Below are 17,989 nucleotides of genomic sequence, written 5' to 3' on the forward strand. Positions count from 1 at the left end.
ACTTGAGTAGCTGAGTCAGTTAAACATCGGACTCTTGATTTCAGCTCAGGTCATGATCTCTCAGTCATGGGATGGAGGCCCACATCAGGCTCCGTGCTGAGCCTGGAGCCTGCTTGGGAATCTCTCCTTACCCTCTGCCCCACCCTCCTGCTCACACTCCCTTGTGCCTGCGCTCTTGCTCTCTCTAAAAATAACAATAACAAAAAAATTAAATTAAGTCTTGGATACTTGTCCAAGATGACACAATTGATCAGAGAGTCTAGCTGGGATTTAAACCCAGGTTTTCTAACTTAAAGTTGATCACTTTGAGCTACTTGTATTTTGTTCTGTGAGGTAGGTTTATTGACTTGAATTCTATCTGTATTTCTATTCTGTCCCTCTAATACACTCTTCTGGGCTGTGGGCAGCAGCCGTGTCTAACCCAAAGCTTATAATTTGCACTGGACCTACCACAGTGTCTGTACTCTGGAGATGATTCTAAGGTTTCTCTTTTTCCTCTTGAAATATCTAAGTATCTGGGGTCATCTGACCACAAAGTAGTCATCAATCTGCCTTTTTCATGGTCCATCCACAACCTAAGGTTTAAACCAGGCTGTAATTAACCCTGACATACAGGCTCATCTCCAAAAACCTTCTCAGGCTGCAGACTATCAGCCTGCTTCACTCCATTAATATATGACATTGGCAACCAGGGACCAAATTTTGCCCCAAGCCACCCATATAAGTTTGGGGCAAGATTATGAAGGAAGAGCAGGTTGGAGTGGATGCATCTCCTATGTGTAAAGGCTGTCTGTTTGAGTGCTTCCAAGTGCCAGTACACTATGATTAATTATGTTGGCCAAGGATTAATATTTAATATCAGGAATGATTTGAATCATTCCTCCAGGTGAGTTGCTCAGCTGCCCCCAAGGAAAGGATCAATCAATCAAAAAAAAAAAAAAAAGACCATTAATGCTTTAGAGACAATGTGCATTCCAGAGAGATAAAGAGAAAGACTAATGAGATAGACAAGGACTAAAGCTCTTTGGTGTGCTTTCTCTCTCTTGTTCAAGGTATGTCAGCTTTAGTATAGACTAATGAGTCAATGTGAGTTTGTTCCTTCTCCTAAATATTCAACTATGCAAATCCTTTTCCCCAAACTGCCTTCTTGGACCTATGTTCTATATCTGTTATCTTCAGATCCCCTTACCTGACTTCTCTCGTTATCAATAAGTCACATTCTGAGTTCAAGACTTGGTAGTTGCTAATGTGACTTTTTCTATGTTCTGAGTGTTTTCTTCATTATTGCCCAAAGTAAAAGACAACCACAACAAGTGAAGGAGCTTGGGTATTTTTTTTTTAAAAGGATTATTTGTTACCCAAACAAGTCTACAATATTAAAGATATTTAAAAAGAAAAACATAACTCATTTTTCCACCACTTTCTCTTCTCCCAAATTTCTTTCCAGTCTTCATTTAGATAGAGAACCTCATGATATATGGTTCATATAATTCCTGTGTTCTACTTTCTTGTTTAACGTCACTTAAACACTTTTCATTGTCCTTGTATAGTCTTCCTCATTTTCATTTTGTGTGGCTGCATGGTTTTCCATAGATATACCACAATTTGTTTAACCATTCTCCTGCTGCTGTGCATCATGTTATTTCCAGTTTTCACCATTATAAGTGATTATTCCATAAACATCTAAGTACACATAAAGATTTCCTCTCTTCTTCTTTTGAATTATTTCCTTTGTAGAAGTTGCTAGGACTGGGCGCCTGGGTGGCTCAGTCGTTAAGCGGCTGCCTTCGGCTCAGGTCATGATCCCAGAGTCCTGGGATCGAGTCCCACATCAGACTCCCTGCTCAGCGGGAAGCCTGCTCTCCCTCTCCCACTCCCCCTGCTTGTGTTCCTGCTCTCGCTATCTGTCTCTGTCAAATAAATAAATAAAATCTTTTTTTAAAAAAATCATTAAAAAATAAGTTGCTAGGACTGCTATTGCTATGTGGAAAGGTTTGAATGATTTTAAGGGGTGATGAGCCCTTAAAAAGGCAGTACTGCCAGGTTCATAGCCCATGCCATATCTTGATTTATAAAATTAATTATGACACAGAAGGGCCAAGATACTTCCTAAAGCATCACTTACTTCAGTCCTATCCCACACAGTGGTGCAAGTAATAGAAGATGAATGTATCTCCATTAGCTTATTCCTTACTCCACTGTAGCCTACTTAAAAAAAAAAAAAAGAATCAATTCCTCCCACATTTTAAGTGATGACCTTTGCAATTAAGTCTTAAGAAACTCCACAACAAAACCAGGGGGCAAATCAAAGATGTACCTCCTGTGATAAACCCTAGAAATGAAATGAAGGCATACAATGTGTGTGGCAGGAGAGCGGTGGGGAGGGGATGCAGGTCAGATATGACTGGAACGCCAGTGTCACAGTTGTCCCCTGCAAACTGGTCTCTGGGAGCTGGGTCAAGGCAGCCAAGTTGAAAGCCAAACACAGACAGCAGCAGCTGTTGAGAATGTAAAGTCTCTGGCCAGAGTGGGTAGAGAGCTGGGTGTGGTTGCCCAAAGGCCAATTTCCACCCCACCCGCCAGGCCCAGTGACGGGATGAGAGGAGACAGCTTCCCGTGGTGTGTTCCAGTCCTTTCTGGGCTTAGTGGGAACGTCTGTGAGTGCTGGAGAGGGCTGCAAACTGCGTGTTGCACCACACACCTCCCTCAACATCATCATCCCCGGAAGACACCGAGTTCTGAGAATGCCAGCGTCCAGAGAGCCAGGATCCAGTACTGACCTGAAACTACCACACAGTCCCAGTATAGCCCTGCTATAAAGTACAAGTAAATCCCACCGAGGGACTAACTGAAGCTTCAGGGAGTAAGGGGGTCTTTCCTACATTGCACAGGTAAGTGCTGAGCTGCATGGGCCATGCCATCCCCTTCAACTATTTCTCAGAATGTTTGACTGGGAGCCCCTGCAGGCTGCATCACTGAGCAGAGAATCTTCGTTATGCATTTCAACATCACTTTTCTTGGAAACTCTGACTGCTCCACTCTCCAGAAATAATCCGTCAAATTTTTCGCTTTGTTGAAGTCATACTGTGAAAACTCCCATAATCAAATTCCCCACATTAGGACCCCTGCTGATACTACATAACAATTGAGTCAAGAAGGAAAACAGGAAGTCAGACACTGACATCTGTTTTTTTTCTTTCTCTTTTAACTTTTTTTTAAAAGATTTTATTTATTTATTTGAGAGAGAGAGAGAGAGAGCACACGAGCAGGGGGAGGGGCAGAGGGAGAGGGAGAGGCAGGCTCCTCACTGAGCAGGGAGCCCCATGCGAGGCTCAATCCTGGGACTCCAGGATCATGACCTGAGCCAAAGGCAGACGCTTAACCGACTGAGCCACCCAGGCACTCCCTCTTTTAATTTTTTAATCATGAAAAATTTTAAACACACACAAAGTGAGAGAGAATGGAATAATAAATCCCCATGTCCCCACCACCCAGCTTGAACAATCTCCAAATATGCCAATCTTGCTTCATCTGTCACCCCGCTCCACTCCTATACTCCCACAAATATGCACATTTTTCTTTTCTTTTTTTAAAGGAATTTTTAAAAGCAAGTCCCAGACACAGTGTCATAAATACCGCAGCATACATCTCTAACCAGCAAAGACTTTGTTTTTTGACATAACCTCTGTGGGCACTAGTATTAATTTAGGAACTATTGATATTTGTTGGGCATTGAATATTTGGTGCAAGGTATTAACAGTAAGATCCTTTACAGTTTATTTCATGAAAGCTCAGCAGAGAAACACCTTGGAAATTCACAAGCTCCCCAGGAGGAAGAAATGGCCTGCCCTGGAGAACATTACTATTTGCATTTTACTCATGAAGAAAACTGCTCAGCCAGCTCAGGGTAAGCCGTGGAGAGGCTGCAGTCCAGGATGGCAAAGCTTGGAACAAGAGGCTTGTCAGAGCCTACCTACTCCATCCCCCCTTGATATTCAGGGTATTAGAAGGGCATTGTTTCCTCATCTGAAAACGGGCTTTTTTTTTTTTTAACTACCTTACATCTACCACTTGAATTTACATTGTCAAGATAGAAACACCCAGGCTTCTTGAAAAGGTAACACCTTAAAAAAGAGCAGAAGACTTTTGACAAATCCACTTTACTTATCAGGCATGTATGCATCAAGAGCACAGGAGATGTTGCTTCATGCAAAAGCAATCTCAGTGTAAGCATTTCTATTTACTATATGCTGTTCCTTTGCAATCCTGCACCTAGTCTATATACCTATACTCGGGATATTTAGGCATAGTAGCTACATTGGGTTGGCTTACCGCAGTAAAGTTGGAGACTGCCTAAGGATAGCCTTGAGGGGAGTCTTCGACTCAAGGACAGACTGATAAACCCACTCTCAGTCACGAAGATCCCACACTGGCTTTGGGCTTCTGCCTGCCGCCAGGCCTTCTAATTGAAGTCTCCTATACTCGAAACCCCAGGTCAGCTGGCATAGGCAGGCAGCATACTGCTGATTTCCCCTTGTTAATACCCTCCTCCACCCAGCTCTCATCACTTTGTGCAATTTGCTGCCACAGCATCTGTGTCAGACTCTGATTATCCCAGTTTGGACGGGATGCCCCCTTTAGGTCCAGGCAACTGTGGCTGGAGATTGGGACAAGTTATACAAAGGAGCTGCTGGGAGCTACCGTTGTGGGTGAGGGCTGTGCATAGAGAGTGGGATGAATTTTGTAACCTGAGCCAGCACTGTACATAATGCCCACTAGAAACTGAGCTGTTCTCACATACTTTGAGAAATGTTCCCTCCATCTAGACCACCCTTCAGATACCTGAGGTATGTGACTTGCTCCTTTGCCACCTTCACTTCTTTCAGGTCTCTGCACAAGTCCCCATTATCAGACAAGCCTTCCCTACCACCCACGTCCAATAACACACATCAACTGCCACTAGCAACCCCTTTATTCCGCCTTGTTTCCCCTTATCACAACCTGACACATTTATTATATTTTTTCTATTTTGGCCACTACTGTATCCCCTCAACTTAGAACAGTGGCAGGTATAAAGCAAGGGCTCAACACATTTATGCTGAATGAGCAATCTCCTCAAGAACAAGGTCTTGTGGGGCGCCTGCATAGCTCAGTTGTTAAGCGTCTGCCTTCGGCTCAGGTCATGATCCCGGGGTCCTGGGATCGAACCCCAAGTCGGGCTCCCTGCTCAGGGGGAGAGCCTGCTTCTCCCTCTCCCACTCCCCCTGCTTGTGTTCCTGCTCTCGCTGTCGCTCTCTCTGTCAAATAAATAAAATCTTTAAAAAAAAAAAAAAAAGACTATATCCCTCTCAGAGCTACACCACTGAAAGGTGTTCCTTCAACAACAGAAAGATTTATTACTCTCTTCCCCCACAGAAAAACCGCAAAAATATTTCCAACTTGACTCTAGTAGTGAGTTCCAAGTTTCATTAAAGAACTGGCCAGATGCTTCCTCCTAGCTTGTGTGGGAAGAAGTTAAGATAAAGAGCATTTGAAACTCTACCTCGGCACACCTGCCTCATACCTTATTCCCTTCTGATATGTCTTCCTCTTTCCCCCAGGTCAGGGATATAGACCTGCCTCCCCAGGCACCTGGGGCTCTAGAAGCCCCCTGACCCCTCTCCATCTGGTATTAATAACAGATGGTTCTTATTGAATTGCACACCTGCTATAAACCAGGCACTGCACCTTACAAATTGCCTCGAATTCTTAACCCCCAAACTGGAAAAAGCTGTAACCTGAGTGCTGTCTGGACAGCCCCTGTAATCTTGACTTTTTCTTTTTCTGCCTTTGTTACCAAGAATCACTTTCTTCCAGTGTATTTGCAGAAAGGGAGTTGGTCTCTCAGCTCCAAAGCCAGTCCAGGCTGCGGCCTGTTCCTCTGCTTTCACCTGCTCCTAAATTCCACATTCAGCCAAGGTCTCCGCTCGCTCTGGTGTGGGTCCTAGCCTATGCTCTGAGGCTGCCATTCTTCTTCAATGTGACACTGACAGTGGTCTCAGGGGTGTAGTAGACAGAATAATGGCCCCCCAAGAATGCCCATATCCTGGATCCTGTGAATGTGTTACCTTACATGGCAAAGGACTTTGCGGATGTGATTAAGTTAAGGACCTTGAGATGGGGAGATTATCCTGGGGAACGTGGTGTAATCACAAGGGTCCTTATAAGGGAAAGAGGGAGGCAGGAGAGTAAGAGTCAGAAAAGGAGAGATGGTGAGGGAAGCAGAAGTCAGAGAGATGTGAGGAAGGGGCTGAGGAATTCAGGCAATCTTTAGGAGCTGAAAGCAGTAAGAAAACAGATTCTAGCCTAGAGTCTCCAAAAGGAACACAGCCCTGCCAACATCTTGACTTTAGGTCTTCTGACCTCCAGATGGGTAAGATGACAAATCTGTGGTGTTTTTAAACCACTTAAGTTTGTGGTAATTTGTCATACTAGCAAGAGAAAACAATTCAAGGGATGATGCAGGGAAACCACACTTGCCTTTGTTGTCTTATACACACATGGATAAACCACTTTGTTTTAAGTTTGGGATAAGTACAAGGGGAAAAAAAAGGTGGATATTAAATATGATCGTTCCCAGAGCCCAGTGGAAGAAGGAAAAGCCCTTCACAAGGTCCCTTCATCATCCCCCATTTCCTAGCACTGCTCACCAGTCCAAGGCCCACCCTCTTTTTCTTCATTTCCTCTGTAAACCCACTGTTCTCTTCTCCATGGTGAAATTCATTCACTCAGCAAACATTTACTGAGTACCTACTATGTCCCAGGCACTGTTCTAGGTATTGGGAATAGAACAGTGAACACAACAGAAAATAATACAAGCTATCACAGGGCTTATGTTTTAATGCAACCCTCCTTTCATGATATTCCCACCCAACAAGGGCTACCCAACCCTTACCCTCTACCCCAAATATGATCATCTGTAAGATAGAAATGACACACAACAATATACTTCTCAAAGTCTGAGTTACTCCATTAAGGATCATGCCATGTAGTTAGATGATTCCCAGAGTAATCCACGGTGGGCTTCATTTCCCCAGGTCTTGTTCTCTTCCGAGTCCCTCTGCCAACACAAAGTCAAGATACCCCTCCTCATTCTTCCTGTGGTCTTCTGATCTCCTGTGAGTAACTCTTAGATCACATACACACACACCCCAAAGACAAACCATCAGTCTCAGTCTAAATCCATGTTAAGGAGGCTGCTTCCTAAAGGTAACATATTCTGCCCAACTAAATAAAGATATGGCTTTACTTTTTCATACAGAGCAGCCCCAAATCCCCCTTCTCAGCCTCCACCTGTAAACTGTGCCTACATGTGCACCAGAAACACCACCTGTCACTGTGCCTTTCTAAAAGGAAAGACCTTGGGGGCGCCTGGGTGGCTCAGTTGGTTAAGCGACTGCCTTCGGCTCAGGTCATGATCCTGGAGTCCCGGGATCGAGTCCCACATCGGGCTCCCTGCTCAGCGGGGAGTCTGCTTCTCCCTCTGACCCTCTTTCCTCTCGTGCTCTCTATCTCTCATTCTCTCTCTCTCAAATAAATAAATAAATAAATCTTTAAAAAAAAAATAAAAATAAATAAATAAATAAATAAAAGGAAAGACCTTCAGTCATTACCATCATCCCCTGCTACCCAGAGAACGGGTAGAAGTTTGATAGATGTGCTTTTTTGATACATCGAACCATGTGAAATTCCTACCCAGGGCTTCCTCTACTAACAGATTCCACCAGGAAGTGAATCCGCACCCTGTGGCCCCCATCCATAACAAACCCTGGAGAGTTATGAGACTTTTCTTCTTCCAGTTCTAGAAGGAACCCCCAAGGGTAAGTACATTTTAATCACTTAAAATGATCCTCCCCTCTTCTCTTATGGTCTTTTTTTAAGCAAATAATACACAGGCACCATCAGGCAAATACTTTTGATTAAAGCAAATGTTACCTCTCTGGGCATTGAGAATTGCAGAAGGAAAGAGTAAGCTATCAATTCCCATTAAGCTTACCACCATTAGCTCTATAATGCTGGTTGCGGAGTAATTATTGCAATATAAATAATAATACATTGATTATGTGTTTACTTGGTGCCAGGGACTTTACTAAATTGCATTTGCTCATTAGTCCTCACCAATGAGTCACCTCAACTGTCCATATTTTACAGATGAGAAAATGGAGGTCAGGAAGGGTTAAGAAAATTGTTCCAAGGTCACACTGCTCTTTGGTGGCAGAGCCAGGGCTCCAGTGCAGGCTTTCCTGCCAGCCAGACCCTGACCACTATACAATACTGCTATGCCATGCTTTAATAACTGGGAGGCTATCCAGGGTAGTACCTTCCCATTAGAGTGGAAAACTTCCAAGTGAAGATAATAAAAGAGGAAAGGAAAGACAGGTTTCATGAGCCAATACGATCACCCTGAGAATTAAACATAGATAAGAAGAAACCTGAAGCCAGGAACAAGAAATACTTTTTAAATTAGAGCCAACTGGGGCTCCTGGGTGGCTCAGTCAGTTAAGCATCTGCCTTTGGCTCAGATCATGATCCTGGCGTCCTGGGATAGAGCCCCGCTTCGGGCTCCCTGCTCAGTGGGGAGCCTGCTTCTCCCTCTCCCTCTTCCTGCTGCTCTCCCTGCTTGAGCTCTCTCTCTCTCTCTGTCAAATAAATAGATAAAATCTTTAAATGAATAAATAAATACATTACAGCCAATTGAGCAATGGTCAGTTGGAAAACTTGTGGTTTAGAGTCAACAGTGGTGTCAGGACTGGTGGCAACATTTATTTTGAAAGTGTCAAGGACTGCCACCTCTATTTAGATGTCTTTAATAAATGAGAGTCTAAAATACTCTAAAGAGAATCCCAGCAGAGACCACAAGCCAAAAATCCTTGGCTTCCAAAATAACGGGGGCTGCCTCTTCCCAAGTTACCACGCACAGAAGCAAAACTTGGCAGAGTCTGAAACAAAGGATTTTGGTCTTGTTCCTACCATTGCTTCCACAGAAGGAAGCAAAGCAAACCACTGGGTTCTATCTACAGCAACTCCTGAGCACGCAGACCTCGTCAGGTGCTGCTCAGAAGAGGATCCCACCCTGCTCTTTGCCCAGGGAAATCGGCCCTTCTGGAGGCAGCTTTTAAAGACCTAAGTGCAGGGCGGACTTCTTCTAGCCCTACTTCTTTTCTGCAGAGTTCTGTTTCTTGGGGAACTTTTCCACATATAATCAAGCTGCTACTCTGACACCATTTTCATTGAGTAATTCATGGTGATGTCACACCGGCCAGGCACTAGGGGAAGCCCTGCTTTTATGGGTTGGCTCTTAATTTAGGAATTTTTATTTTCTGACTTCCCTCCCTTTTTTGCTGGACTCCACTGCTTTTGAGCAAGATGCCTGAGTGGTGAAGTGTTGCCTGCTTTTGAGAAAAGGAATTCCTGCTCGTTGAGAGGCAAGTGATTGAGTGAAGGCAAAATGTGCGTCCTGTAATAATAGTACATCTTAATTGGAGAGTTGGCAGGAGAGGAAGGATGTGTGGGCCCAGTGTGGGCTCTGTGTTCATGATGGGGTTCATCAGGCCAAGCCCAGAAGGCGGGCTGGGGATTCACAGCTGCTCCCTGGTGGGTGCCACAGTCCTGTGTACCTGGGGAGCCAACGGGCTCCTCCCCGGCACCTGGGCAACCACATCTAACCCACATCCCCACCTTCCTTCCTCACCTCTCTGCTGTTCTGTGCAGCCAGCCGAGCCGGCAAAGGCAAAGACGAGCTTGGCAAACCTCGCCTGTAAAAGCCTAATCCAAACAGCATGTCGCTGAGCTCAGCAGGGTGACTCATGCGCAGTGAAGTGTGAGGCCAGCGAGCAGAGATTAGGATCTGGCCCGCCCGCCAGCCTACCCTGCACTTCCTTTGATCAACTCTGATGGTTTTTAATTCTGCAGAAGCGGCTTCCTGCCAGGGGCAAACACTTCTTGGTGGAGGCTGGAGCCCTGTCACTGCTGACCTATTTGTCAGTGGCGAGGCTGGTGTGTGTGATAGCACAGGGACACCCTGGGCTCGCAGCCCACCGGAGCCCAGAGGGGAGCCTCTCTCTCTCCCTCTCTCTCTCTCTCTCTCTCTCTCTCTCTCTCGGAGGTGCCCAGGGCGACATCAGAAGCTGGCTCCTTAGCCAACACCAGCAAGGCCACGCGTGTGAGCAGTCGGGGACTCTAACCCTGGTGCTGGCATTGGTTAAGTCACCCGGTAGTAAAGAAAAGTGGGGCTCTCTCTAGGGGATATGTTTTTTCTTTTTTGTAAACTGGGGCATCTCTAAGGACAGTATCTGGCACAAAATGGAGCACTCTCTGGGTTCTTCAAAAGTTCTTTTTTCACATCTGTTTTGCTGGAAATGGAACACATTCGGAGTATATGACTCTCTTGAACTTTTTTTGTCCCTGGTTTGAGTGGAATGGGTTTGCCTCTGGACTCTTCCAAATCCCCTCAACGACGGATGCCAAGCAGAGCACCTGAAACCCAGGTCTCATTCTCTCTCTTTCCTTCTCATGCCCTATCTGGCTCTCTCCTTTTTCTCTCTTTTCTCAGAAAGTGGATGAGTGATTCTCAACCTTGACTACACATTTTAACCACCCTGGGGGAGTCCGAGGGGGGTTAAAAAAATCCCTATGCCCAAGCTCCACCCCAGAATAATTCACTGAGTCTCTGAGGGTAGGACCAGATATCAGTCATGTCTAAAGCTCTCCATTGTGCAGGCAAACTTGGGAATCACTGAAATTTTGGGGTCTCGTGGCATCCACCATAAGCCCTAAGAATGGGTCTTATCTCCCAGTCTGTCCTCCTCACCACCATTCAGTTTGAGGGCCTTCTGGAGTCTGGTGTGTGCTTTAACCACGTTAAGGTAAGACGGTATCTGCTTATACAAAATACTGGTTGTAATTTTGAATTATGTGTATACCAGAACCAATTCCAAATACATCTTTGCCCCATAGATTCTTTTCATTTAATACAAATGTTTGTGTGGTTTTTTTTTAAAGATGTTGTCTGGTTGGGATAACTAGTCTACATATTAAGAATTTGCTCATCTGATTAAATGTATCTACCATCCCGCTGAGACTTGGAACAGAGAATGAACGTGAGGAACAGAAAAGCAGAATAGATGGGTCCCACAGGGAAGAAGTAGGGGATGGTTCGGCACACAGAGCAATGATCAACCCAGTTAGAATTTCTGGGAGGCAGGTTTGTTAGTGCTGGTGACAGGCTGTGAGTGGGGCTTCCAGATAAAATAAGGACCTTTAGTTAAATTTGAATTTCAGACAGGTGGCAGATAATGCAATATTGGGGACATATTTATACTAAAAAATCATTTGTGGTTTATCTGAAAATCAAATTTAACTGGGAGTTCTCCATTTTGTTTGCAAATCTAGAAATCCTAGTTGAGGATGGCAGGCTAAAGAGGAGAATCTTGGGCATTTGAGGGAGTGGTAGGTCTCACCTGGGTGGTTACTGCCCTCCAGGGGTGTAGGGAAAGCGTACAGACACATGGGCCTGTCCCAATGACTGGGGATTGCTACTGGCATGTAGTGGGTGTGAACCAGGGTGCCAAACATACTGCAGTAGGTGGAATAGTTCCAATGGAGGAATGTCCCATCTAAAATGCCAATGGCACCCAGACCAGTGCCACCTATTTCACCATTTTACTGAGAACTGACCCTATCACCTTCACATAGTTGCTCCCTAGAAAGCAGTGCACTGGCCACTCAGAGAAGTTCAGAGAGTGCCCCCCAGGAAAGAGTCAACCAGACAAAGTCCCAGGTACTTGTCCCAAAGCCTCCTTTAGTCCAACCCAACCATACAGCGGGTCCAACGAAATGAATCCAAGCCTTCGAAGCTTACAGTAAGTACTGCCTCCTTCAGGAAGCCTTCCTTGACTGCTCCAATCTTCACTGATCTGTCTCCTCAACCCCTAAAATCTTTATTCTTCTAATTTAGTACTTGAACATATTCTTGTAATACTTTCCCTCAACCCCTAAAATCTTTATTCTTCTAATTTAGCACTTGAACATATTCTTGTAATACTTTCATGTGTTCTGGCCTGTGAGCTAGTCTCTCTAACTAGCCTGGGGACATCAGAAAAGTGAGATCAAGTTCTGGGTGACTTTGATCATGTTACTGATTTGTTGGTTGGCTTTGCTATTTGTTATACTTTGCCTCTTTTAAAAACTCTGATGTAGGGGCGCCGCCTGGGTGGCTCCATCAGTTAAAAAGCATCTGCCTTTGGGTTGGGTCATAAATATCCCGGGGTCCTGGAATCGAGCCCCACATCAGGCTCTCTGCTGAGCAGGGAGCCTGCTTCTCCCTCTTCCTCTGCCTGCCGCTCCCCCTGGTTGTACACGCTCTCTCTCTGTCAAATAAAATAAACAAACAAATAAATAAATCTTTAAAAACTCTGATGTAGCTGAAATTAAATGTACAAAAAGGTGAGGCAATTAAAGGAAAGATAAAAAGGGAGATGAGAAACCATAGAGGAGAGGGAAGAGCAGGAACCAGAGACAAGATAATTTTGTCAATGGATATTAAATTTAAGTCTGGGCTCCCTGACAGGCAAAGCAAAAAGGGAAACAAAATGGGTTACATCACTCTTATTGTCTGAAAAAAAAAAAAAAGGAGCAATATCAGCTCATGAGGAAACGTAATGTCTTTCCTCAGGCTAAAAGCTAAGTGAAATTTCTCAGATCTTTAAAAGGCAGGACTCTGAGAAACATAATAGATAACGTCTTCACTTGAGTTTTCAGAAGATACAAAAAATGTGGGGGGTTTTCCTATCTCTTATGTTTCCTTTGTAAGAAATTTGGGACTATACTAATGAGCTCAATGAAGGCATTTTTATAAGGAGCTAAATAATATATTCTAAATGTATTAATTTCCAGTGGTCTGATTAATAAAGGGGTAATTCTTGAGAAGTTTTCAACTGCCCAGAGCTGTTATGACGCCTTTACGTGTGGCTCCCCTAGCAGCTTCTGACAGCCTTAGGGAAAAGGTAAGGATGCTGTAGAAACTAGGCTGTGGTAGGGGGTAGAGGAAGGATGGCTGGGAACAGCTACATTCCACTTCCCACGCGACCTTGCTCCCTGCGAGCCAGAATCAGACTGTTGGAATTACCCACCCTGCCTAGAAGGTACTTCCCAGCCACATCCCCAGGAAAAGGGTAAAGGAAAACAGTGTGTCACCAAAGGCCCACCCCAGAGTAGGATCTTGGGAATGGCTTGAGACCCTGCCTGACCATGTGTATCATCCTTTAATGAGTGCTACATTTGGGGATTAGTTTGCCGCTCTTTAAAGGCAGAGAACAAATAATTAGATGACTCAAAAAAGAGTTTCCCTTTTTTGGTTTTATTTGGGTCTTCTTCTTCTTTTTTTTAACCAACTCCCTAAATGGGTGGGAGACTAAAACAAACAAAAAATAAACCATAGATTAAACAGCCCCTCCCCTCCCCTGGGCTGCACAACATCAGGAGAGGAAACTGTGGCCTGGGGCTTTGAAGGCTGGCTGATTAGCACACATGTCCCCCCGCCCTACCCATCGCCCCCATCTCCGATGCACCAGTCCTTGTGCTTGGTGGCTAACAGTGACAAAACCAAGATGAATCACCGTATGTCAAGATTCATAGATTATCGAAAGACTAAGTAGCAGATCTAGGATGGGAGGTGGAAGCCAAGGGTAAAACTCTCTGACCTAGGCTTTGCTCTTCTGTTTTTAGATGGTGGCAGCTTTGATTTCCTTCCTGCTGGCCCAAAGAGGATGGCTGGAGCAAGCAGAGCTAATCTAGGTACAGGTGGAAGGGCTGCTTGAGCCATCAGGAAGCCTCCCCACCACTCCCTCCCCTCTCCCCGCTGGAGGGTGGGGAGAGAGAGGGACAGCCTGGGAGAAGTCTCTCCCTCCTTCCGTGAGAGGAGGTCAACTGGTTGTGCTGGCCTTGCTTCCTAAAGGGCTTGCTCTCAGGTCAATGGATACTGCCCTTAGTGCTAGAATGTGTATCCTGGACTCATTTCCAACTCTCTGGCAGGCCAGCAGTGTTGATCCAGGCTCTCCCCTTCACTCGGGATTAGAGGGAGGGGGGTTAGTTGGGGTCATTTTTGGCTACCCAGCATCTGAACTCCTCTCCCAAGCTCAGGACATTTACTACCTCATGAATCTTAGTACCTTAAGAAAGAGCCCCAAAGGCCAGATGCTTCCTTCTCTAGTCTCCTTTGGACATGGACCCACAGCGGGACTTGGTCAAACAGGTGTACCTACTTCAGATGGAATCAGATGTTAACTGGCACTGGGGCACCTGGGTGGCTCAGCTGGTTAAACATCTGCCTTCGGCACAGGTCACGATCCCAGGGTCCTAATATCCAGCCTGTGGCAGGCTCCCTGCTCAGCCAGGAGTCTGCTTCCCCCTCTACCTTTGCCCGACACCGCCCCCCCGCCCAACCTCTGCTTATGCACACACACTCTCTCTCAAATAAATAAATAAAATCTTAAAAAAAAAAATAGAAGAGGGGCGCCTGGGTGGCTCAGTTGGTTAAGTGACTGCCTTCGGCTCAGGTCATGATCCTGGAGTCCCGGGATCGAGTCCCACATCGGGCTCCCTGCTCAGCAGGGAGTCGGCTTCTCCCTCTGACCCTCTTCCCTCTCATGCTCTCTCTCTCTCATTCTCTCTCTCAAATAAAGAAATGAAATCTTTTAAAAAAAATAGAAGAAGAAGAAGGAGTTACTGGTACCAACAAACAGGGACAGGGGAGAATCCTTTCTGGGGGATGTTGCAGGGCAACAAAAATATCCAGGCTCCCAGGGCAGTGGTGCCAGTGGTGGTGTCCAGTGTCCAGGGCTGAAGGTGGTAGCAGTGCGAGATGGTGGGGAACCACTGGGCAGCAGCTGCCGTGGTATCCTCTCCTCTCCCTTTCTATGTTGTGACTGTGCCTGTGGCCACGGGTATGATCCTGAGTTCTGGGCCCTGTGTTTTCTGAGCCTGTTTCTCCGGCCTTCTCTGTGATTCCGTGAGTTACTCGATAGCCTTTCAACAAATTCCTTTTCTGCTTAGATCAGAGTTGGTTTCTGTTGCTTGCAACTGAGAACCCTGACTCTGTCCAACTACAACTGGTTTCAGTCAATCGTTTGCAGATGCTTTTTTTTCCCCTCTCACTGCCTGCATTCTTCATGTCTCTGCCCTCCTGGCAATTCCACAAGTAATCCAGAAAAGGAGGAATAAGCATGCAGAGAATCTGACCACAGCTGGGAAGTAAGCCAAGAGAACTCTGAAGAACGTGAATATTAGATCTCTCATTTTGTCAGGTGGGGTGGATGCAGGATTAAGGAGACAGAAAGCTGTAGGCTGTCCATCATATTTTATTTTTCAACTGAATTTGGTTTTACAGTGATTACCCATGGCACTTTAAAATCCCATGAGGGTATGGACAAAGTCTGTCTTGTTTTCTCTAGTACCTAGGTCATACTGGATACTTAGTAAATAGTAGCAAAGGGGTAATGATAGAAGTCTCAGGAAGATAATTCAAGGAAGAGAAGCTTAATATATCCTTAATGCCTCTTTAAAAAAAAAAGAATTGTCTCAATGCTGTGGGAGCTGAAGATTAAGGTCTGTGAGTCGAGCCAACAGTGCAGATATTTGGTTGTGTTGACTGAAGAGCAGGAGCCTGGAGCTTTAGCCATCAGACTGCCAAAGACAGAGACAACACACTCCCAGGCAAGGAGAGCCTGACTTGGGTCTAGCCCAGATAGAATGCCGGTCTGTTTCTTCTTTGGAAGGGGGCCTGCAAAGCTGAACTGAGATGGTTCTCCGAAAAGCATTCTGAATCGACTTCAAATGTATTGACAGTACTTGGTTGAAACCCCAGAATGGGGTGGGGGGTGGGTAGAGTTAGTTTGAATCTAGAAAACCAAGGGCAGGTTTCCCTATCAGCTACCTTAACTGTGTAAGAACCTCAGTCCATCCTGTTGTAGTAAGCTGGTTTTAAGTGACACTGACATTTGGATTTGGATCCGCAGGATGCGTTTGCTACAAACTGACTCTGATTCTAATTCTTGTTTGTGACATTAACCAATGAAATCTTACCTTGGGTAAGTCTCTTTTTATTTATTTATATGACAGAGAGAGACACAGCGAGAGAGGAAACACCGGCAGGGGGAGTGGGAGAGGGAGAAGCAGGCTTCCTCCTGAGCAGGGAGCCCGATGCAGGGCTCGATCCCAGGACCCTGGGATCATGACCTGAGCTGAAGGCAAACGCTTAACGACTGAGCCACCCAGGCGCCCCCTTAGGTAAGTCTCTTAACTAACTTGGTCTAAGCTTTCATTTCCCAATTTCAAAATCCCTGGTTTTAAAACAGAGGGTTTGGACCATCTTGTTCACCCATTTCCTCTCTAACATGTGACCTTTCTATTATTTTCCTTAAGGACAAGAATCATGTATTCTTCTTCAATATGCCCTTCCGTCCAAGTACAAAGCTGGACAGAGCAGGCACAGACAGCCGGCAGTATGGCTGTGTTCCAGAAAGGCCTAGGCCAAGACTCCTCTAAGAACTTTCTCGAGCCGGGGCCTAGGGCCAGCAGTGATAAAGTTAGAAGAGGAAGAGCCCTGGTATCCTTTGATCTGTAACTGGTACCAGAAGCAGCCTTCTAAACTGCTGGAAGTGCTTAGGTTTGCTGCTGGAGCTGGACTTCCAAGGCCCCCACTTCGAGGCCGGCTCATCTTTAAATTCACATTGAACAGTAGTAGATGGTTAAAGCCAACACTTGCAATATGGTCTGGGGCTGGTGGAGGAGAGAACGGTGAAATATCATACACCTGTATATATCTGTTAAAGCTGAGCTCTAGAACTTGGTTTTAACATGCAGAATCCGTGGCGACCCTGTCTGCCCGGCGAGGGTGCTGCGATGCTTTCCATCCTGGGCTTAGAATGGTAAGTCATAAGCGACAGCAGACAGGATGGTCATCTTATTTCCTCTGCTTCCTTCTGGGGAACAGGCGAGCGGACTGCAGAGAAAAGAGAGAGGGGGAGGAAAACAAGTAAATCCCAGCATGCGAAGCAGGGAGGAGAGTGAATGGCAACAGGCATGGGAGCTCAGCTGCCAGAAAAGTCTGATGCTCTGCATTGCTCTGAGGAGAGGAGGCAAGTCTTCCCGAATCCAGGCGCCCCAACATGATTGTGAAAGCCACACCCATGGGCCCACAGACAGCCAACACTGCTGTAGAACCAGTGAGACACCTTGGGAAGCTGCTCAAGTTTCTGTAGACATCTCTGTAAAAGCTGCCCTTTGTCCCAGGGGGGTGCTTGGAACCCCAGTGGGAGGTGACCCCAGAGCTGCCACCCAGAGCTGAAAATCCTTTTTTTTTTTTTAAGGCAAAGTTAATTTCAGAAATTTTGTTCTCAATTTTGTTCTAGGGCTCAGAGCCAATTCCTTCGTTCCCAGTGGCGGCCAGCAGGGCAGACTGAGCAGGCGCAGAGAGCTTTGATGTCAACAGAGGTAGGCAGGGCAGGCCCCAGTGGAAAACTGTGAAGTCAGCAGAGTTATCTCCGGCACTCCTCCCTTCCCCCTTGCTTCCCCTTTCTCCACCCATTTCCCCCACTCGGCTTCCAGCTTCTCATTTCCCAGGGGACCCTGGAACATACGAAAACCCACCCCTCCAAAGATATGAGGGGGCCAGCTCATGGCTCCAGCTATCAAAGTCTGCTGTTTTCTCCCCACGTCTAAAACAAACAAAGGCGTGCATTCCATACATTTCCTAAGGAAAGAGCGAATACAGAAACCTCGGCCTTTGCGCACTCTTGGTGAAACCCCAAGAGCCTGGGGCCTCAAGTTTGAAGCTGTCTTCTTGCCTCCTGGGGCTTTAAAAGGAATCAAGAGTGCCTCAAACCAATACATCTGCTTGGTTTATGGCTCAAATTTAAACCACAAATTATAAAATGATAAATCGCTGTTCGAA

The 17,989-nt window shown here is 45.8% G+C and overlaps 1 long non-coding RNA gene across 6 annotated transcripts in view; it reads left to right on the top strand.

The window, feature by feature from the left end:
* The window catches only part of LOC112820987 (uncharacterized), a 61,866-nt gene that overhangs the window by 21,703 nt on the left and 22,174 nt on the right, over window positions 1-17,989 (top strand). Inside the window, exons 2-7 of one of the 6 annotated variants that reach the window (XR_012379712.1) lie at window positions 2,584-2,891; window positions 7,077-7,157; window positions 7,757-7,859; window positions 13,765-13,833; window positions 16,459-17,174; window positions 17,448-17,529. This is a non-coding gene — a long non-coding RNA (uncharacterized lncRNA). The other 5 variants (XR_003207310.2, XR_003207311.2, XR_012379710.1 and 2 more) reach the window with 5 other exon arrangements.

The sequence above is a fragment of the Callorhinus ursinus genome, unplaced genomic scaffold (assembly GCF_003265705.2).
Source record: "Callorhinus ursinus isolate GAN/ISIS: 27379988/994484 unplaced genomic scaffold, GSC_fseal_2.0 scaffold10, whole genome shotgun sequence".
Taxonomy (NCBI): Eukaryota; Metazoa; Chordata; class Mammalia; order Carnivora; family Otariidae; genus Callorhinus; species Callorhinus ursinus.